This window comes from Eptesicus fuscus, chromosome 16, assembly GCF_027574615.1.
Source record: "Eptesicus fuscus isolate TK198812 chromosome 16, DD_ASM_mEF_20220401, whole genome shotgun sequence".
Classification (NCBI taxonomy): Eukaryota; Metazoa; Chordata; class Mammalia; order Chiroptera; family Vespertilionidae; genus Eptesicus; species Eptesicus fuscus.
The window spans coordinates 53,752,182-53,763,333 of record NC_072488.1 but is presented as its reverse complement, the minus strand read 5'-3'; positions in this window follow the sequence as shown (position 1 = coordinate 53,763,333).

The window sequence follows — 11,152 nt, the reverse complement described above, 5'->3', positions numbered from 1 at the left end:
CTAAAAAAATTCTGCACAGCAAAGGAAATCATCAATAAAACAAAAAGACAACCTACTGAATGGAAGAAGATATTTGCCAGTAATACATCAAATATGGGGTTAATATCCAAAATTGATAAAGAACTCATACAACTTAACAATGAAAAACAAACAATCCAATTAAGAATGGGCAGAGAACCTGAAAACAAATTTTTAAGAGGACATACAAATGGCCAATAGACTTATGAAAAGGTATTCAACATCACTAATCATCAGAAATATGAAAATTAAAACCACAATGAAATAACACCTCACACCTGTCAGAATGGCTATCATCAGCAAATCAGCAAACAAGTGTTGGTGAGGATATGGAGAAAAGGGAACCCTCGTGCACTGTTGGTGGGAATGCAGATTGGTGCAGCAACTATGGAAAACAGTATGAAGTTTGCAATCTCGCCTCTGGATATTTATCTGAAGAAACCCAAAACACTAATTTGAAAAGATATATGCACCTCTATGTTCATTGCAGCATTATTTACAATAGCCAAGATATGTAAGCGACTTAAGTGTCCATTGACAGACAAAGAAGATATGGTATAGCCCTAACCGGTTTGGCTCAATGGATAGAGCGTCGGCCTGCGGACTCAAGGGTCCCAGGTTCGATTCCGGCCAAGGGCGTGTACCTTGGTTGCAGGCACATCCCCAGTAGGAGGTGTGCAGGAGGCAGCTGATCGATGTTTCTGACTCTCCCTCTCCCTTCTTCTCTGTAAAAAATCAATAAAATATATTAATAATAAAAAAAGAAGATGTGGTATATCCTATATAATAAAAGGGTAACATGCAAATCGACCAAATGGCGGAACAACCAGTCGCTATGATGCGCACTGTCCATCAGAGGGCAGATGCTCAACACAGGAGCTGCCCCCTGGTGGTCAGTGCACTTCCACGGGACGGGGGGTGGGGGTGGGGGTGCTCAGCCAGAAGCCGGGCTCGCCAGCGGGCTCACGACTGGCCAGCGCAGCTGCGGTGGCAGGAGCTCCGTGGTTGGCGGACATCCCCCAAGGAGTCCTGGACTGCGAGAGGCCAGGCTGAGGGACCCCCACCAGTGCACAGATGTCGTGCCCCGGGCCTCTGGTATATACAATAAAATATCACTCAGCCATAAAAAAGAATGAAATCTTGCCATTTCCAACAACATGAATGGATCTTGAAGGTGTTCTGCTAAGTGAAATAAATCAGACAGAGAAAGACAAATACCATATGATTTTACTTATATGTGGAATCTAAAGAACAAAACAAATGAACAAACAAAACAGAAACAAGCTCATAGATACAGAGAACAAACTGATGGTTGCCAGATGTGAGGGGGTTTGGGGGGCTGGGTAGAAAGATGAGGGATTCAGAAGTACAAATTGGCAGTTACAAAGTAGTCATGGGCATGTAAAGTAAGGCATAGAAAATATAGTCAGTGAAATTGTAATGACTATGTATGGTGTAGGTGAGTATAGATTATTGGGGGAATCATCTTGTAAGTTATATACCTGTCTAACCATTATGCGCTACACCTGAAACTAATGTAATATTGATTATCAACTGTAATTGAACAATTAAAAAATTTTAAAGCACATTGAGATACCATTACATACCCACTCAAATAGCCATACGTAAAAGTACTGTAGGGATTAGGCAACTATCAGATGTTTATGCCTAATATGCATTGGGAGACTGGGAAAATGACCGATGGGTAGTACAAACTTTAACGGACCTACTCTGAGCTAAATTCTGGCCGTAGCTCCATGTAACTGTCACTTATTACATAACCCCTGCATGCTCCTAGTCTAACAAGAACCCATGATACAGTTAATCAACTGGTGGTCTATGACCAACTGTCCTCAAAAGTTTAGATATTTCCCTTTTCCCAATGCTCAGTCGCCCAAGAAAGTAGTTCCCTTCGATAGATGACCAGAAGAAATCAATATCATGTTCAATTGCCATGCGTTGGAGGGTCCTTCATCCTGGAGTTCTAGCCTCTTCTTCAATCAGTGGGTTCGGGGTTTGAAAATTGGCTCAGGGTAGAAATTGAACAAGGGGTGTGACTTTTTAAAAATATATATTTTTATTGATTTCAAAGAGGAAGGGAGAGGGAGAGAGATAGAAACATCAATGAATCATTGATCGGCTGCCTCTTGCAGGCCCCCTACCGGGGATCAAGCCTGCAACCCAGGCAGGTGCCCTGACCTGGAATCAAACCGTGACCTCCTGGTTCATAGTTTGATGCTCAACCACTGAGCCACATGGGCTGAGCCTGGGGTGTGACTTTTTTTAAAATATATATTTTTATTGATTTCAGAGGGGAAGGGAGAGGGAGAGATAGAAACATCAATGATGAGAGAGAATCATTCATAGGCTGCCTCCTGCATGCCCCACACCGGGGATAGATCCCTCAACCCGGTCCTGTGCCCTGACCGGAATCGAACCTGTGACTTCCTGGTTCATAGGTTGATGCTCAACCCCTGAGCCATGCCAGCCGGGGCTGGGTGTGACTTTTTATTGTAGCAACTGCCCTCAGCTTCATCATTATCATCCTTGATTTCTTTGGTGGTTCAATTTGTTGGCTAAGCAACTGTTTTGCCTGTGGTTATTCTAAGGTCTAGGAGTCATCGCTAAAATTCTTCTGCTTGGAACCCGTCAGCTGCCACTTCAACCTTGCTGCTCCCCGTGGTGACTGCAGCTCCTGGCTCCGTGCAGTTGAGTGCAGCCACCCACCCTCTCTTGCTGCGGGGGCCCGGGGGCCATTGCTGAGTGAGCCTTTGCAGAGGAGAAACAGGTCCACCAGGTAATAACGTCCCTGAGATCACACAGCGGAGAAATGAAGGCCGCTTCCATCCCGGGCAGTCGGGCCCAGACACCACACTTTACGCAATTCCCTCCACTGCCTGGGAAACCTGTAAAACAAATGTTAAAACGGACCCCTGGGCGGCCTCCAAGGAGGGCTGTCAAGGGGTGGTTTTTCCGTTTGTGTTGATCCACTGCCCCCACGTGGCCACGTTTGTTCCCGAAGACCATCAGGCTCTCCTGATGCTGTCCCCACTGGAAAGACCCCCCCCAGCTCACCTCCTGGGAAACACAGCCCGGCTGGCCTGGGACAGCACTGAGCAGGCTGCTTAACCCTCCTGGGCCTCAGTTTTGTCCTTTCTAAAATGGGGTAATGATAGCAAATGAAATGAAATAATACAACAGAATTCCTGGGTCAAACAAACTAAGAGCCCAACTAAGCATCAGCAATGGTGCAGCACTGCTCAGTGCCTTTCTCTCTAAAATCAGGGTGGCGACAGTCACCCTCTCGCCTTTGCTGCAATGAGCGAGCTGCAAAGTCAGCTGCAAATGTTGGGAATGGGTGCTCTACACGAGCCACCCCTCCCTAAGGCTCCTGGGAAAGCGCTCTGCTGGCCTGGCCTGGCCCTTGCTGGCTTGCCTGAGCTCCCAGTTGAGGAGAAGTTGCCGAGATGATGGGAGGTGGGGCTCAGATCCCTGATTTTGAGACTCAGAAGTCCTCCAGCGGACAATGCCCCACTGCCCTTCAGGCTGGAGGACTACTGCCCATGGTTGGGATCATGAAAGTGTGGCTTTCCCCACACCTCTCCTCCTGGGACCAGTGGCTGGAGGTGTGAGACGCCAGGTGCCTTCTGGACATGCCCTCTGCCCAGCAGCACAGCCAGCCTGGGAGGAAGCTCATAGAGCAGGAGGTCGGGCTCCGAGTCAGGGAGGCTCTAACGCCGCGCACTGGCCTGGGCCCGAGCTGGGAGTCGGTCTCGGATCTGGCACTCCCCAGGTTTGCCCCGTGGGACCAGAGCCGGACCTCCCTGCCTCTTTGTCAATATGGAACCCATTCACGATGGCTGGCCACCGGCCTCGCAGACCAGAAGGCAGCTATGGCACAGCCTAGGTACCCCCATCGCTGCCGAAGCCATCCCTTCAGCAGCAAACACAGCAGCAACTCTGCAGGGTCTGCTGCCTCTGGCTCCCAGGTTCCAGCCGAGCTCGTCCACCTCCAGGACGGAGGCAGCTGGAAGGTCAGGTGGTGACAGAGGCCCAGGTGAGCGCCACGCTGCAAATGTTCCTCATGGGTGATGACCTCCAACCTTTGGAAACGGCAGTGGCAATTGGGAGGCAGTGCTCAAATACAGTACAAAGGCCGCCAGTTTGATTCTAATCCTGAGAAAGAAATTCTGGGGTATTCCGAGGCCAGTGCTTCTAAAAGTTAAGTGGCTTTAAGTGTCCTACCCCCAAATGTTCCCACGGATGGCTGTCTGAATGCTCTAGGGAGACTTTTCTGAATTCTCGACTCCTCTGGATTTGTTGTAGTAAAGAGAAGGGAGATGTTCTGAAGAGGTCAGAGAACTTTAGTAGAACAGACCGTCTTGTGTTTTCTAGAAATGTCCCAATTGTAACTTACTCTCATATCAGAGACCGTGCCCGATGGATTTTGCTTTGTGTGGCTGAATCGGACCACCTGGGTTAGGATCTTGGCTCTGGCAGTGGTGGGACTGGGAACATTTATTTAGCCTCAGCATAATAGTGTTCAGCATCCCCAGAGCAGCAGCGTGGTGGCCAGCGGGGCCGAGAGGATCACCCTTGAGCTGCTGGGACGGTGGCCACACTTCCACAGACTTAAGGAGACATCGGGCCCACGAGGATGCAGACAGGATGCTGCAGGCACAGCCAGCAAAAGCAGGATCAGCATGGTGTCCTTGCATCCCTGGCCCCACAGGATGACGCCGAGCTGGAGGTCCAGATAACAGATGGCCTGGGCAGTGGGTCGCTCTGCTGTGCAGAAGCCAAGCCTCAACTCTAGCCAAGCAACTCACAAGGCTGCTGACCTCCACGGCCACCAAGCCTTGCCCATGCAGACGCGCAAGGCTGCTGGGCACCAGAGCAGAGCTGCCCCCCTAACCTTGGCTTTATCATTTGTAGGATAGGACTATTAAGAGTATCTAACACGGCCGAAACTGGTTTGGCTCAGTGGGTAGAGCGTCGGCCTACGGACTGAAAGGTCCCAGGTTCGATTCCGGTCAAGGGCATGTACCTTGGTTGCGGGCACATCCCCAGGAGGGGGTGTGCAGGAGGCAGCTAATCGATGTTTCTCTCTCATCGATGTTTCTAGCTCTCTGTCCCTCTCTCTTCCTCTCTGTAAAAAATCAATAAAATACATTTTTTTTAAAAAAGAGTATCTAACACAGGTGTGTTTTTTACTTAAAGTTCACATAAAATTCACCATTTTGTTTTATTTTAAAAAAACATATTTTATTGATTTTTACAGAGAGGAAAGGAGAGAGAGAGAGAGTTAGAAACATTGGTGAGAGAGAAACATCAATCAGCTGCCTCCTGCACACCCCCCTACCGGGAATGTGCTCGCAACCAAGCTACATGCCCTTGACTGAAATCGAACCTGGGACCCTTGAGTCTGCAGGCCGACGCTCTATCCACTGAGCCAAACTGATTAGGGCTAAAATTCACCATTTTAAAGTGTGCAATTCAGCGGTTTCTAATATGTTCAAAGAATTATACAACCATCACACTACCTAATTCTAGAACATTCCATCACTCCAAAAAGAAACCCCGCACCATTAGCAGTTACCCTCCACGCCCCTTCCACCCACCCCTGGCGACCACGAATCCACTTGCTGTCTCTATGGGTTTGTCTATTCAGGTCATTTCATTTAAATGAAATCATACAATCTGTGGCCTTTGCTTCCGGCTTCTTTCACTGGCATGTTTTCCAGGCCCACCCAGGCTGTGGTGCTTCACTCCTCTTTAGGACAAATGCTATTCCATTGTACGGATATGTCATGTTCTGCTTATCCATCACTTGAAGGACATTTGAGCTGTTTCCACTTTTTACCTCTTCTGAGTAATGCTGACTTGACTATTCATGTGTGAATTTGTGTGTGAACATACGTTTTTAATGCCCTTGGGTATATACCTAGGAGTGGAATTGCTGGGTCATATGGGAACATCATGTTTAATTTTTTGAGGAGCTGCCAACATCTTTCCCACAGTGGCCAAGTGTTTTACATTGGTGTGCACTTTTAAAATCACCCTGAACAGCCTGGCCCACAATATTCATTCTCTCATAAGCATTTACAGAGCACTTACTATGTGCCAAACATTGTTGTAGACAAAGCTAGCACCGATGTGTGTATATGTATGTGTATGACTGTATATGTATATGCTTGAGTGTGTATGTGTGTATGTATATGTTTACGTATGTGTGTGTGTATGTGCATGAGGGGGGAAATCAGATGATAATATGGGTTATGGGGAAATAATAAAGTGGGAAAGGGGGCTAGGGAATTCTGGGAAGCCTGGGTGGGCATGGGATCGCTGTTTTTAATTGGATGGTGGGGGCGGCCTCCTTAAGAAAGAGGAGGGAGGGGACGTGGACCTCCTGAGAGAAGAGAACTGTGAAGGAAATGTCTCGAAGCTGCAGCCAGCCTGAGGGGCAGCACGGTGACAAGTGAGGTGGGGTGAGGGGAGCACAGGGAGGGGCAGGAGAAGAGCACAGAAAGGAACAAGAACCACTTCCCGCAGCCTCTGGGCCACCTTAGCAGGGATCTGAGGTGCGCAGTGCGGGATCTCACAGTGTCTCATGGGTCTCCTGAGATGGTCCAGCTGCTGTGCTGACAGGAGACGGGGAGGAGACAGGCATGCGGGTGGGGGATGATGGCCATGGTCCTGGGGAAGATGGTGGCCGGGCCAGGGGTGCAGGGGAGACCGCAAGAGGGTGAGTCAGGCCCTGGATAAGTTGTGGTAATGGCACACCAGGATTCGCTGATTAAATAGATGTGAAGTGCGAGGAAAAAGGAGAAAATGATCCCACAGTTTTGGCCTCAGCAACTGCACGGGAAGAAAGCTGTGCTGGCAGAACCCCAAGTGCCCGGCACTCAGCAGGCACCCCAAACCCAGTACATGAAAGGTGGTGGGAGCTCCGGGGCCTCTCAGCGTTAATACCTTCATACCTGTGGCCACCGGACCTAGGGGGATAGCTCTCTCCCCTTGATCTCAGACTCTTCCTATCAAGAATCTCTGGTTTTCGTGATTTTTACTATGTCGCTGATCCTCAAGGAGATTTTGCTGGAAGACCTTAGCAGTGTCTGAAGGAGGGCAGGCTGATCACGCCTGTGCAGGGAGGCGTGTGGTCTGTCTTCTGGAGTTTGCTCCCACGTGAATTGTGCGTTGTGTTCTCTGCCTTCTGAACCCCACCTACCACTTACTGAACCGTTACTTTGCACCAGGCACCCTGTTCGCACATTATTTAATACTATTAGTTTCATCTAAGAGTGAGGAAATAGGCACCCTGTTTAATCAAGGTTCGCTAACTTGGCCAAGACCGCACAGCTAGGAAGTGGTAATCCAGGATTGACACCCTGTCCGTGCTGTAACCATTGTCCTTTATCTTCTCTGTTCTGGGGTGGATGTCCACTCTCAGGAGCGTTTCCGTGGGAACTGCATTCAGAGGACAGCTGGGCCTTCCCAATGATAAGCTTTCTTTAAAAAAAAAATTTTTTTTTAAATATATTTTATTGATTTTTTACAGAGAGGAAGGGAGAGGGATAGAGAGTTAGAAACATCGATGAGAGAGAAACATCGATCAGCTGCCTCCTGCACACCCCCCACTGGGGATGTGCCCGCAACCAAGGCACATGCCCTTGACCGGAATCGAACCTGGGACCCTTGAGTCCACAGGCCGACGCTCTATCCACTGAGCCAAACCGGTTAGGGCCCAATGATAAGCTTTCATTCCAGATGTCCAGTCTCCTGGTTTTCCTACCCGTGATCTCCAGCCTCATCTACCGCACCGTGCCTCTGTTCATCCTCACCATGCTTTTCAAATGCTATCCTTTGGTCAAGGAACACCATCCCCTCCCTTCTTCCTCCCTCAGGCAAGTGATATCAGGAATCCTGGGAATTCTGCGGATGTCACACTCCTGTCCAGAATCAACTGACCAGTTATCGCCCAGTACTTGCCTCCTCGCCCAGGCATGATCTGGGCACTTTTGAGGTGGGAGAGGGAACCTCAAGATGATGAGCTGAACCCTAATTTCTAATACTGAAAACTCATATCCATTCTTATTATTCATGGTAATCTTTCCAGCGACTTCTCCTTTCCACCCATCTTATTCCACTCTTTCTCCTGACCATCTTCTGTTATGTCTGGTTCCAGAATTTACAAACATCTAAAAGCTGGGCATTTTCCAAATATTTTGCTAAATGCTGCCCTAAATTGTACTTGAATGTCTCATAACAGTGCCTACCTTACCACAGTACAATAAGAAAGTGATATTTATTGCATCCTTTAAGAAGCCTTGGCCCATCCCTGGCCGCGCCGGAGGCGATTTGAAATAGAATGTTGGGAGAAGAATGTCGGGCACCAGGGCCACTGGACGAGCACCTGAGGGTCTACCTGGCGGGTTTGGTTTAACCAGCTAGACCTGTTTGGTGCTCTGCAGAACGGTGAATACTTGGGAAAAAACACTGCAAATAATTAAGACATTGAAATGTGCTAAAAGTGTTCTTAAAGGATACACCCCACCTTCCTTCTCAGAGACCCGCTTCATCGTCTCACCGCTAGAGCCCTCGGCTGAACGGAAAGGCTCTGGTTCAGGATGTCAACACCTTGTGGTTTTCACCATCACCTTTAACCCCTATCATTCATGGAAGGCAGTCGGGTGTCGAAAAAGGGAAAACGAGCCAACAGGGACTGTGAGGAGGAAGAGGACGTGGGCCAGGAGCAGCCTGGTCCCTTCTCGGGCCCTGGGGGGTGCACCCACGTCCATGCGGGTGAAGTGCTGGAGGGGCCTTCCAGTTCCTTCTTTCGAGTCTCCCTCGTCCTGGGAAGCTTGAGCAGAGGATGTTTTTGAAAGTTCTTTTCTGGACAGAGGACAGAGGCCACACCCTCACCTCTCAGGCTCCGCATCCCAAATGCCATCAGTCTTCGGGGCACCTGGGTGGGTCCTGACAATTCCGTAGGCAAATGGAGCTGAAGCTTGCGGTGTCGCTGGAAGCACTGGTGAAACAGGCACACAGACAGAAGGAAACAAGATATTCATGGGGCATTTAAACTATAGAAATCCCCTGGAGGACAGCTAAGGCGCTGCTACCACAGACCTCGGCACCCAGACGTAGGCCTGTTGAGCATTACTTATATCATACTAGAGGCCCGGTGCACAGATTCGTGCACATTGAAAGGAAATTAATTAGAAGGTGGCCAGTGAGGCAGGACTGGGCGAGACAGGCCAGACACGCCCTGGAGCCATCCTCCTGGGGTCTCTGCCCGGCCGGCCGCACCTGGGGCACTTCCGGGGCTTAAAGGGCGTCTGCAGAGTGAGCGGGGTCCCTCTGGCAGGTGGGGTCCCTCATCCTGGCCTGTGGAGATCGGGCCAAAACTGGCAGTCCGACATCCCCCAAGGGGTCCCAGAGTGCAAGAGGGCACTCTGCAAAGTTGCTGTCGCTCAGCAGCACCTGTGTTGAGTGTCTGCCCCCTGGTGGTCAGTGAGCATCATACTTACCAGCCAGTTGGCTGGTCAGCCGGCCAGCCGGTCACTTAGCCTTTTATATATATAGACTAGAGGCCCAGTGCACTAAATTCGTGCACCAGAGGGGGGCCCTCAGCCCGGCCTGCACCCTCTCACAATCTGGGACTGCTGGCTCCTAACCACTCGCCTGCCTGTCTTCCTGATTGCCCCTAACAGCTCACCTGCTTGCCTGATCGCCCATAACCGCCTCTGCCTGCCTGCCTCATTGCCCCTAACCTCTCGTCTGCCTACCTGATTGCACCTTAACCACTCGCCTGCCTGCTTGATCACCCCTAACTGCCTCTGCCTTGGCCCCACCACAGTGGCTTCATCTGGAAGGACGTCCGGAATAACGTCTGGAAGGTCATTCGGCTGTCCAGTCTAATTAGCATATTACGCTTTTATTATTATAGATTATACAACACAGACATTGAATTCAAGGATAGTCACATGAATAAAATGCAAAATGATGTGTGTAACACAAAGTTTGTTTACATATGTCACCAAGAATATATTCAAATAGGAAAACACAGGCTGCTGGCCAAGTGACGCTATAAAAGGTAATCCATCTAAGGGCTCAGTAAATTAGGCTGGGAGCCTGCTACAGTGTCCGTAACTTATTTTAAAATACTGCAGCCCAGCCGATGTTGCTCAGTGGTTGAGTATTGAGCTATAAACAAGGACATCATAGTTCAATTCCTGGTCAGGGCACATGTCAGGGTTGTGAGCTCGATCCCCAGGGTGGGTGTGCAGGAGGCAGCCGATTTGATGATTCTTTCTCATCATTGATGTTTCTATCTCTCCCTTTCCCTTCCTCTCTGAAATCAATAAAAACTGTTAAAAATAAATAAAAAATACCACTGTATAGTCAGTGTGATATTTTCCAAGGTAAGCTCTCAATCTAAGAATGGTCCACTAACAAGGTGGCTGCTGTCCAACTGGGCTGGGCTCCAGGGGCAGCCTGACAAGCTCTTTTGTAATTCAACCAACTTCCATTTGCCTTCTCTTCACACACTGCATAGCAAAAAACGGGTTTTATTGGTGAAACTAGTGTCTTGTTAATTGTCAGGAGAAGCTCTCCTAGACAAAATGAAAAGCATTCAGGCTTGGCCAGAATAGTTGACGTGACTAGGGTGCAGGAACCCATGAAGTCTTCGTCCCCTAGATCGGCTGGTGCTTCCTAGTTGGCCGGGTCTGCTTGCTGATTCAGGAGTATTACACGTCTTAACTGGGAACAGTGGTGCTTCCACCTCAGGTAGACCTTTTATACACGGTGTGGTCAGAATCTCAAAGGAGCGAGCTGGGACTTCATCCAGTTTACAGAATAGGATGTCCCATCTGTCTTCGGGCCAGCGTGGCTATTAAATGCGGACTGTTTCATATGTAAGGTAGAATTCTAAACACGCTCACCAAAATCTGGAAGCAAGATTTAAAGTAGTTCTCTCCAGCTCAGATTTGTCACCAGATTCATCTACCATCTCCAACAAAACACTCCCAACTAGGTGAGGGAGAATGGCTTTTAGAAAACTGTTTCTGAAGAATTCTCTTGGGATGTGTGGGGGGGAAGGGGGGAAGAGGGAAGGATTCTGTAAAATTAA